Genomic DNA, 10,687 nt, shown 5'->3' with positions numbered 1-10,687 from the left:
CAGCATAAACATCCTGATCAGCAGCAAATGTCACTCAAAATCATATGCATAGACCCATATAATCAAACTTGAGGTTCCCCAAAACTTCCCCTACCTTAAACCTGATTTAGTAAAGCTGAGACTTTGTTTCCAGACCTCTAAAGACTTGTCTCCGGTCCCTGCTATTTCCAGATTCTCTAACTTGTTTTTCTGCTCTCTTTCCTAACTTGTGTTTCTTACTGCAGGTAAAGGCGTCTTTTATACTAGAAGATGTAGTAATTAGAACCTATAGGTAGACTAGCCACCTCCTGTTTAGCTTAGTCAGTTAGATAAACACTGGGAGCAGCTTACTGCCAGCTCCTGCTTAGAAAAATCATCTGAAAATTATCTCAAACTGCCAGCTCCTTCTTTGAGCTTGTTGCCCAAGTTTTAAGCTGCTCTAAGAGCAGCCACTTGCTGCACACAAGTAACTTTATGTCTGCAGACTCTTAATTGTGGTTAAAAGTGTGTAACCATGTGTTTTCAACAAGCTACTAGGTGACACAGCAGTTAAATAAAACAAAATAACATTCCAGATTTTTTTTTCTTCTTCTTCTAATATGTTTCTGTGCATGCATTGCAGGTTTTAACAGAATTCCAGCTAAAGAAAACTCAAGAAGAAGAAGAAGTACATAGAGCTAAATATTTTCTTGAAATGTTGATACTTTTGCAAAAAGTAATGGCAGCAAGTCAAGGAAGCTATAATTTCAAATCATGAACAAGAGATTGATGTAATGTGGCTTATGGAAACATGTATTAATGTAGATATAATACTTTGCAGATAGCTATGTATTTCTCCTTCTTGAAACCAAGCACAAATTGTAGTATCTCTTTTTTTTTTTTTTTTTTTTTCTTTTTGACAAAGATTGTATACAGGTTAAAGTTTATTTTTCTTTGTAAGAAGTACTTGTGTTCTACTCTAGTATTTTGTCAAATAAAAGCTAGTTAGTTTTTGACAAAAACTAAAGTCAGCAGAGATCAAGCAATGAACCCATACACAATGCTAGACCTCTATATTTGACCCTTCTTTTACTAAAACAAATAAGTATCTAGCTATAACATAATTTAGTAGTGGTAAACTAGACTTTTATTAACTTAAGCCAAATCAAGTCTTCACAATTAGACCCTACATTTCATTCCAAAGGACTATGATGGAAATTTGCTTGAATTTTTAGTTAGTACAAGTTGGGTTGATATAGTGCTCGTGGTAATTTGTGGCATTTTATTAATACTAGCTATCATACCAGTGCTGAAGCCTCTAATTCAAATAAGCATTTTATACTAGTATGGTTATCAGCCTCCATGATTGTTATAGTGGCTCTCCATGATTGTTAAGTTTTATGCTAATATGGTAATCAGCCTTCATAATTAGCAATCATCCTCTTTTCTGTTTTCATTTTGATTGATTTCAAGTCAGTAGCTCTCCATGATTGGTATAGTGACTTTTCAACACAGAAATAGTAGTTTTCTATGGCTCCGGTAGTATATTTTTAAGTTGATGCCAGTAGCTTTTCTGTTTTCTTTTTTATTGATTTCAAGTCAGTAGCTCTCTATAAATGTTATAGTAGTTTTTCAATATAGTGATAGTACTTTTTTATCTCTATGTTAGTATCTTTTCAATTTGATGTCAGTAGCCTTTTGTTTTCATTTTAATTGATTTCAAGTGGTCTTTTGTCAATAACTTATCAAATTGGAAAAGCATGATCCTGAATGAAATTCAATTTTCTTCTTGTTGTGATTTCTTATTTCAAGCATTTCTTGTTTGACATTTGTGTTACACTATCAACATGTATAATCAGTTGGTTTGTGTAATCAGTATTTATGTCAGTAGCTTTTTGTTATTGGTCCAGTAGTTTTGTACGTGTTATAGTAGATTTATATACCTATGTTAGTAGTTTTTTATTAATGGTCTAGTAGCTTTGTACATGTTTTATAGTAGCTTTCTGTACCTGTGTCAGTAGCTTTTTATTACTGATCCAGTAGTTTTGTATGTGCGTTATAGTAATATTCTGTATTTATGACAGTAGCTTTTTAGATTGCTTATTTTTTTTTTTTAGTTGACAAAGAGTGCCACGTTTGCGGCGCAGCGGTACATTAATTGTTGTTTTTAGTTTTTATTTCAAATACTAATATTTTGTTGTATCTTTGTTCTTGCAGAGTTTTTCCGCTATGCATTTGTAGTGGTAGATTTCGAAAATCATGTGAATTTGGGTATTGAAGCCTCCATTGACCAAGAGATCATTCGGCCAACCAATAAATGTTGAAATGAAGGCTCGTGCTGAAGGTGGCAAATGATGCATATGAGTTTAGAGCATCACCATTGAAAAATGACAGTAGCATTATAACATTGACAATAGCTTTATACAACTATTGTAATAGATTTTCACAACTATGATAGTGGCTTTTTATATAGTTATATTATTGTTGAACCCTGCATACGTTTTGTAACATTGAATATGTTTTCTTTTCTCGATTTCAGTAGCATTTTTTTTTTATTAAATTCAGTTTACCCCCCTGAGGTTTGGGGGTAATTTCATGTTAGTCTTTGTCCTCTCAATTTAATCAGTTTACCCCGCGAGCTGTTCAATTTTCCTCAACCATGTCCAATGTCTCATTCTCCGTCCAATTTGAACGTTAAATCTGACAAAGAAGCCCACTTTAAGGGCTAAAATTGTCATTTCAAAAAAAAAAAAATCCATGGCAAAAAAAAAAAAAAAAACTTCATCTTCTTCTTCTTCCTCTTCCTCTGATCCTCCTCCCCAGAACCAAAAAGAAACAAAAATAAATTCAGACACCAAAAAATGCAGAGAGTCGGACCAATTTTGAAAACATTTTGATAAAGCTTTCACAGTACTTAAATACCAACCCAAGTGCCAGTTGTAAGCAGAAAAGAAAAAACATGCATGAAGAGATGTGCTTCAAAGCACCGATTGATTCCCCCACTCTCACCCAAAACACAAAAAAAGAAACCATCTTTTTCCCTCTAATCAATTAAGCATTCTCACCTCTCAAATACCCAAATCCCAACACGTTGAAATTCCCAACTGTTTCACTTTCCTTGGGCACAATCTGAGGCTTTCAATCAGTAACCAAAGCAAAAGGGTATCACTAAATTTTGCACACATGTTATTCGGATTGAGTTTCTAGCTCAGACCCTGAATCTCGGAGCTTCAGATCTTAGCAATGGTTGCAGAGCCTTCGATTTTGAAGATGGGAACTAGGTAAGCTCGAATCTAAAGCATGCTCTTTTACTTCAGCATTCAAAGAACCCCAACACCAAAACCCAGAAGCAGACTATAGGGATTCTTTCATTTGAGGTAGCTAATGTTATGTCCGTCGCTGGAATGGCCGCACCTCCTCCGCCGCTGTCGTGGCCCGACACCTCCCCACCCCCAAACTACCGCCCCATCAGAAACTAACAACACTCAGAAACTGAATTCCTCTGAGAAATTTTGAAACCATGGCTGAGAGTGGTTCATCTCCACCCCAAAAACATGCAACCCACAAACCCAAACACTAGAGTGAGAAAGCTGATTTTGATGAGATTAATAGTCGAAGCTCCAAACCCAAATCGACGAAGCCTTGACCGGATTTCGGTTCTGGAAGAGTGAGTCTTAAGATGAAGAGAGGAACGAAGTTGGTATGTCGACAATGTCGTTTGGGGCGAGACGCTGCAGAGAAGGAATTTGTTGACGGCGGAGCTCTTGTACTTGAAATTTGTAGGGTTGACCAGATGAAGCTTGGAAATATAGATGAAGGCTTGCCGGATAAGAGATGACGAGATATAGAGAGTTTGAAGTTTGAACCAAAGATGGAGAGATTGAGAGATGAAGTGGAGAGACTGATTGGAATCGAGTATAAGAGATTGAGAGATTGGGGCTTTTTTGTCGCAGATTTTTTTGTTCTTCTTGAAATGGCCATTTGAGGTAAAGGAAGAAGGGTTTGGGGATTGGGACTCTAGGGTTTGGAGTTTGAAGGGAGGTGAAATAGGAATCGAGGTTAGAACAAGTTAGATTAGAGAGGAGAGAGAGACCCAGAGTGGGATTGAAGGAAGAAGAAGATGAAATTTTTTGTTTTTTTTTTTTGCCGTGGATTTTTTTTTTTTTTGAAATGACAATTTTAGTCCCTAAAGTGGGCTCCTTTGTCAGACTTAACGTCCAAATTGGACGGAGAATGAGACATTGGACACAATTGAGGAAAATTGAACAGCTCGGGGGGTAAACTGATTAAATTGAGAGGACAGGGACTAACATGAAATTACCCCCAAACCTCAGGGGGGTAAACTGAATTTAATTTAATTATTTTTTTTGTATCCTTCATATTTCCATAGTTTTCTTATTCTCTGAGAATATGAAAGTAGTTTTTGTTATACTTGATTATTGCTTTTGGCGTTGATGATGGTAAGTTTTAGTGATGCGAGAGTAGATTTTGTTGCTGGTGAGAGTAGATTTTGGTATTTGTGACAATAGCTTTTGTTGGTGGGGATGGTAACTTTTGGTTTTGGGGAGCATAGCTTTTGTTGGTGATAGTAGTTTTTGTTGCTGGTGACAGTAGCTTTTGTGATCTCGTTGGAAATCTCACCAGCGTAGTTTTTGTTTGTAACAGTAGCTTTTGTTGCTGGTGATAGTAGATTTTGTGACCTCGCCGGAAATCTCACCAGCGTAGCTTTTGTTGCTAGTGACAGTAACTTTTATTGCTAGTGATAGTAGCTTTTGTGACCTCGCCGGAGGTTGCCGGAAATCTCATCAGAGTAGTTTTTGTTGCTAGCCACAATAGCTTTTGGTGTTAGTGACAGTAGCTTTTGTGGTCGTCGTAGGTCGGCCGGAAGTTGGCCGGAGTCCTGCCGGAGTTGACCAGAGACCTCGCCGGAGAGAAGAGAGAGAATGATTGTTGACTTTTTACTCTAGTGGCATTTATGTAAATATGTTGGTTTTTATATCCAAAATATAACATCTTTTTTAATCTAGTGGCCTTATAAGGGAAAAATTAGTTGGTGGCCTTATGGCTAAAAAAACATTCAAATATGCACTTATATGTAATTAATCCTTTTAACAAATAACTCCTCAAACATTCAAATCTCACACAATTTGATCTAAAATGAATATTTTATCCCTCACTTCCTTTTTTTTATTTTTTTTTATCTCTCTCTCTTTTAGTTATGTTTTCTGCTTCTCTCTCACTCTCACACTCCCTCACAATGTGAACCAACGCCCTAACTCGACCGGCGCTCCACCGTTAGGTCGCCTCCAGCCGGCACATGGGTATCATTCTCTTCGCCTCGCCGTCGCCGACAGCTCTGTGGTCTTGGATCATCCATGCATCGAACGAGGAAGGAGAATCGACAATCCAAAGCTTGAAATTTTCCGGCTAAGTCTTCTGTAAATTCTGGCGACTCCAGCGGTCGATTTAACTCCATGGGGTATGAATCTTTCTTCCCTCATCACTCTCTACCTGCTTATATAAATGGTTTTCGATTTCGAATGGGTTCTGATGAATTTGAGTTTTGGGTGACGTCGTAATTCACTACGATTCCAGTTTCCGGCAACCGTCTGGGTGTCTTCAACTCGTTTTTCATCGGTCACTGTGGTCCTAGAACTCGGAAGCATGGCTGGTTGAGATGAAATCGTTGGTCGGGCTGAGCTGATAGTTTCAGAGTTCGTTAAGTTTGGAAACTGACGAGAAAAAAGAAAGAGTCCATTGTCGTGTTTTCACCAGAAAGCTACTGTGAAGGAGTTTGAGTTCCAGTCTGCAAATTAGACATAACGAAGTAAATTCGGAGTTCTGTTAAAGTTGATAATCTCTGAGATTGAGTAATTGTGGTGATTGTGGTTGATGTGTTGAAATTGAAGTCTTCCAGATTGTGTGTTCAATTTATCAAGTTGATTTGATTTTGTTTCTGGTGGTTGAGTGTTGTAATTGAATTATGGGAGAAGTACTTTAGGTCAGTCGAACAAATCTGGTATTGATATTTGGAATGAAATTGGTTTCTCGTATTACATGCTTGACGGAATTGATGTTAAAAGGATGGTTGTGTAGAAATGGTTGTAAACACGAAAATCCTGCAACGAATGAAAGACGGACACATGTACAAAAATAATATATTTTTTATTAATGAATTTGAGGGTTACAATCTCTGTAGATGCTCTTTCACAAGAATCTCCTCTGATTCGATCTCCGACGTTGATTTGATCCAAGGGTGGCTAGCACCTGATCTTGAATCGAACGGTTGTAGTGTGAACTTCTTGTTATGTTGACGATTGACCAAGGGCTGTAGAGGCTTGATCTTGATCAGATTTAGGCCACGAGTGGTGTCACGTGGTGGGCGTTCTTCGGCTTTGGTAGGGGATGAACCGGCACGTGTATTTGGTGCGTGTTGATTCTCCACGAGCTTGATGAAGAACTTGTAGAGGATTTACTTTGTTGACGACTTGTAGAAGGCGATTGATCAAGGGATGCAGAGGCTTGCTCTTGATTGGATTTGAACCACGAGCGATGTCACGTGGTGAGTGTTCTTTAGCTTTGATGGTGGATGAATCGGCACATGTGCTTAGTGCTTGTTGATTCTCCACGAGCTTGATGAAGAACTTGGCAGAAGCTTTGCTTTGTTGACGACTTGAAGACGACGGATGATCAAGGGCTGAAGAGGCTTGATCTTGATCTGACCTGAACCACGAGAGGTGTCACGTGGCGAGTATGGCTTTGATGGCTGATGAATCGGCACGTTTGCTTGGTGCTTGTTGATTTTCCGCGAGTTTGACGATTTCTGAGCTTGCAGGTGATTTCCCTTGTTTGTCTGAAGTCGGTGAGGTAAAGAGACCGACTATTTGGAAGCTTGATGGTTCTTCACGAGTTTGGGAGATTTCTGAGCTTTGAAGAGGTTTCTTCCATCTGATTGCGTCTGTCTGTCGTACTCTCTTGATTTAAGAACAGGTATTTATAATATCGACGTCTCCCTCAATTTGGAATGCATTGATGACATAGCATTAATCCAATTCCGTAAATCTATACTATTATTAAGAGAAGAGGCTTTGTTAGCCAAAACTTAAAATTTTGACAGATTTAACCCTGAAAGATTAAAAAACTTTGACAATAAATTAAATCACAAGGGTAAATAGGACAATTATAAAATAAATTTTATTAAGAAAATTGAAAAGAAATGATCCCACAACCCCCACTTTTCTCTCCCACTATTTTCTCTCTACAATAACCACCCACTGAATCTATGTCTTTTGCAGATAACTTTTTTTTTTTTTTTTACAATTAAAATTTTTCTTACACATGCAGAGCATGTAATTGCAGACTAGTATAGTATAATTGGAGCCGACATACTACACAGGAAAGTGACAGCAAACTTCATTTGACGCTAAGCTAATTAAACCCCTAGCCTAAAATATTAAACCTCTTTCTTTCTTTTTTGGTACCCGGGAAGAAAGGACCTTACACACTAAAAACTCTTTCTTCTCCCTTTTCAAAAAAAAAAAAACTCTTTCTTCTCTCCTTCCCCATGGGGGTACCGTCCTCTGTTGCTTCACGCCAAGCCGCTCTCTGGTTCTTCTGATCGTCGATTTCAAATTCCCAGACGTCCAATATCTTTTTCGCTTTCTATTTTAGTCACACACCTTCACTCTCTCTTACATCATCACCTCCATCACCACAGTAGCAAAATCACCAACTCTCTCTCTTTCTGTTCGCTTTTGTCTCTTATACTAGCAGAGTATCCCGCGCGATGCCGCGGGTTTATTTATATGCTGCGGTACCTCTAATCCAACCAATATTTGTTGTCAAAAAAAAAATGTTACTATGGTAAAATTATGAAACTTTTCATTCAATTTGTAAAGTAAAGAACTTTCACTCTCAAATTTTAATATAGGGCCATAAGTCAGCTAGTTCTTGTTTTGTGTGTGTGTGTGTGTTTCCGCATTCAAGTATAAAATGAAATAGGAACCACAAAAAGAAAAAGAAAAAGAAAAAAAAATGATGTAGAAGCCAAGATTACTAAATTAATGTAACTGATTGTACTGAAAATGTATACATAAGTAACTATACATATTAAAAGCAAAGCTCCAGCCTAAGGTTTCTTCGATTTCCTTCTCGTACCAGCAGCTCTTCTAGTAACCATTCACAACATTTCCATTTCCATTCACATTGGCATTGGCATTGGAATAAGAAATGTCACTCATTTTCTTATAACTTCAAAATAGAAAAGATCAGTGTCTCTTAATTTACTATCTCAGAAAACCAGTTACGAATTTATTGCAATACCAAAAAAAAAAAAAAAAAACAAAAAAACAAAACAAAACAAAAATTGAAATCAGATGAATGAATGGGATGAGCTTACAATGCCAATGCAAGATATATTTGGAAACCTATACAAAATGCAAAATGTATTTAACTCAATCCTAAATAATTAGTTTAAGCTAGGTCACTGGTATACATGATACATCATCTTAAGCAATAACTGAGTATGACAAACAGTTATATTGAGATAGTGCTATAGGCAAAAGTGAATGAAAAAAATGAATTTCGTATCTGAGTCGATATTCATTGAACTCAAACATTTAAACAAAAAAACATTACTGAAATGAAAGCTAAAACATTCTGAGCTTGGTTTGAATTTCTTGTTAAGGCAACTCATGAGTCCTTTACGATTCAAATGTCACAGAAGGTCAGAAAATCAAGTGACTAATTCATGTCAACATTCATTGCTGAGGATGATATCTATTGCCTAAACCTCAAACTATCATTGATTAACACTATTGATACGATTAATATGTTGTAGAGTACAAACAAATAGAAATGTTATAAATTCATGAATAAAAGCCTTTACCTGTAGCTTCATTTATCTTTGACAGTGAACAGATGAAGCTATTGTTTGATTTTTTTCCTCTTGCTCAGTGATTTCCAGTTGTGAAACAGAGCTGATGCTGCATAAAGTAATTTTGAAAATGAAATTAGTTGCATTATGTGAGTAGAAATTCTTGATAATAGCATTAATTTGCTATACAGTGTCAACAAATGTAAATATCAGAATTCTTTGATGATTAAATTGATAGGCGAATAGCAGAACGCATGAATATGATAATGATGTACTTGAGCAAGAAGGAAGTTCAAAGTATGAAAGCAGGAAACAGTGGGTTCGAAAACATGATGTAGTTGAGCAAGAAATGAAGATCTTTTTCATGAATATAAATTATTGGTTTTATCAGAAAAGAATTAAAATCAAGTTGTCAACTGTTTAACAAAAAGAAGCCAAACAACCGAACCAACTTGAAACAATATAGAAAAAATAATAATGAATGCAAACAGAACCAGTAACTGATCTAAAACTTTAGTGTTTATAAGGATAGTGCCTAAAGTAATCAATCCACAAACAGAAAACGGAAAGGACTAAATCTAATCGGTCACAACAATTACAATAGTGCACAGCCTTCACCATTTTTCACTATCTCCTCTCTGGCACTTAAATTTAGTTGGCGATTGCCCAAAAGACAAATAAATTGAAGAGAATGGGTCTCATCAGTAGAGTTTTTGTGTGTAAACTCTGCATTTCTTTTAGCAGAGAATATCTAACTTGACCTCATCAAAATAAGACAGAAACACTAATCTTATTCTACCAATCTTTTTCTGGCAACTCATTCAATCAACTCAGCCAATAACAGCAAAAGACCTTTGATCAAAATCTTACAAAATCTGTCCAAAATCTGCAAGCAATCTGATGCCACCCAAATCAAAAGCCTTGAACTTGGTTTTTCCAATGCTTAACTTCTCAGATGTCAGATACTGGGTTGGTGCTGAAACTAATCTCTGCAATCAATACCCAGAATTAGAAAATCAAATACTCGTCTTAAGCCCAATTCCTATTCAATCATTCTCAGAGTGAAGCTCAAATCTTTTAATCAATTCTATGCTTATGGTTGAACACAACACAGAAATTGTATAACAACTCTCAAAATTGTTCACTTACCTAGCAATCAAACAGATCCCATATTGAAATCGAAACCAGAATTTCAATCAAAATCGAAATTACCTGAACTTACCCCAAAAACTAAGTATCGATCACAACCATATACCCAAATCCCTCATCTTCTCCTTGGCTCAAAACGCAGAGTTATCCAAAACGCAGGTCCTCTTCCTCCTCACAGCAAAACCGAACAATACCCTTACAAAATCGAAACCCAATTCAATTCAAAACCAACCACGGCAAAAAAACCTCAATCAAAACTATAAACCAAAGACACGAATAAAAAACCAACCCAAAAGGTAGACGGCAGAACTATCCAAGACGCAGATCTTCTTCCTCCTCACAGAAAAACGGAATCTCCACTCTCTCTAGCTCTCTTTCGCTATCTCTCTCTCTCTCTGTTTCGACTGCTTTCTCCAGAAACCACGAACGAACTCGACTTGACCATAGAACGATGGCATCCCGTAAATGAGAGAAACAGAAGGGTAAAACCGCCACTTCACGTATGAACAGTTGAATGAACAGGGATAAACAGTCAAGATTATTCGGCTTTAGATTATAGTATAATTATATAAATACCGCTCTCACCTCTTCCACACATTCATCGCCACTTCGCCGATTCCTTTTGCCACTTGCTCAAGCCTAACGAGCTTTCTACACTCTCAAACTCTCTCTCTTCTTCTTCTCTCAATTTAGCTCTGTGGAGTA

General features: G+C 36.9%; 1 long non-coding RNA gene across 3 annotated transcripts; it reads right to left on the bottom strand.

The window, feature by feature from the left end:
- Nucleotides 1-7,726: 7,726 nt before the first annotated feature.
- On the bottom strand, nucleotides 7,727-10,475 carry LOC133725353 (uncharacterized). Of its 3 annotated transcripts, none has more exons than XR_009854369.1 (5): nucleotides 10,272-10,474; nucleotides 10,056-10,177; nucleotides 9,704-9,822; nucleotides 8,846-8,942; nucleotides 7,727-7,777 (listed from the first exon to the last, which is right to left on the bottom strand). It is a non-coding gene; the product is annotated as an uncharacterized LOC133725353 (long non-coding RNA). The 3 variants fall into 3 exon arrangements; XR_009854370.1 differs by lacking the exon at nucleotides 7,727-7,777 and adding an exon at nucleotides 7,994-8,208 and having other exon boundaries at nucleotides 10,272-10,475; XR_009854368.1 differs by lacking the exon at nucleotides 7,727-7,777 and having other exon boundaries at nucleotides 8,841-8,942; nucleotides 10,272-10,458.
- Nucleotides 10,476-10,687: the final 212 nt, after the last annotated feature.

The sequence above is a fragment of the Rosa rugosa genome, chromosome 1, assembly GCF_958449725.1.
Source record: "Rosa rugosa chromosome 1, drRosRugo1.1, whole genome shotgun sequence".
NCBI classification, from domain to species: domain Eukaryota; kingdom Viridiplantae; phylum Streptophyta; class Magnoliopsida; order Rosales; family Rosaceae; genus Rosa; species Rosa rugosa.
The sequence above is the reverse complement of the archived record's forward strand: the minus strand, read 5'-3'. Positions and strand labels throughout refer to the sequence as shown.